This window comes from Danio aesculapii, chromosome 2 (assembly GCF_903798145.1).
Source record: "Danio aesculapii chromosome 2, fDanAes4.1, whole genome shotgun sequence".
In the NCBI taxonomy this organism is placed as follows: domain Eukaryota; kingdom Metazoa; phylum Chordata; class Actinopteri; order Cypriniformes; family Danionidae; genus Danio; species Danio aesculapii.
The window spans coordinates 49,850,735-49,851,842 of NC_079436.1; positions in this window are offsets into that span (position 1 = coordinate 49,850,735).

Genomic DNA, 1,108 nt, shown 5'->3' on the forward strand with positions numbered 1-1,108 from the left:
AAGGAGCTCTGGATGAAGACTGTTGTTTTGTGTTTACAATATGATTAAAGTTGTTGCACGTCCGCCGGTTCCCACCTCAAAATGAGCGAATTTGAGCATTCTGTCTGTAAGGGAAATCATCAAATTCTCCAAAACTACTTGCCAAGCTAACGATTACATTTCATATTATGAATAAGCAATAAAATTAAACAACAGCTGTCTATTTAGTTTCATTTCTACATGTTCAATATAACACAAAATCTTCAAAAACTTACCTCTAGTCTGAGCCCCTCCCCGAAGTACTGTCGATCGCTGATTGGCTCCTGTACAAGAAGGCGGGCTTTCTTTACCACATAGCAATCGCTGATTGGCTCCTGTTCTAGAAGGCGGGGCTTCATTCGCCATATTGACAGTTACACTTTTCTCTATTCAAAAGTATACGAGTGACACGTCTTGTCCATTTTATAGTCTTTGTTCATTATCAGTGTTATATTTAAAAAATAAAAAACTCAAAAAGTGTTTCTATTACTTCTACAAAGTCATCTCTATTTTTTCATACAAATCTAAATGGACATATTTCAAATAATGTTTTTGCTGCATGGCCAGTCAATTTGAGAAACCATTAATTATTTTGTATGTACATAAAGATGTAGTTTTGAGTTGCGATTACACAATGACGTCATCACGCAAAGTAAAATGTTAATAAGAACCTATTTATTGTGCGTCTGGGTGTAATGTTTTAAAATAATATAATACATGGCGCCTCCAGGAGTAGAGACATGACAGGGTTGCCAGATACTGTATGATGACATCACTGATATGCAAATTAATACCTGACGTCATCCGGCAACATTTAGCTACTTTTCGGGCAGGCTTTAGCTACTTTTCATTGGAAATAGTTGGCAACACTGCTGGCAGCACTGTTCGCAATTGTTGATTCGGTTATACATAGAGAATAACGTTTTTATTCTGTGATTGCCACTATTAATACACTTACATAAAATAAACTGTTACTCAAAGCATTTACTGGGTCTTTGGCAATTTTTACGGGGGCAGAGTCAGCACCCCTGACTGGAGTGGAAGTGATTTATTTTGTCATAGTGAAACAAAACTGTCTATTCCTCTTTTA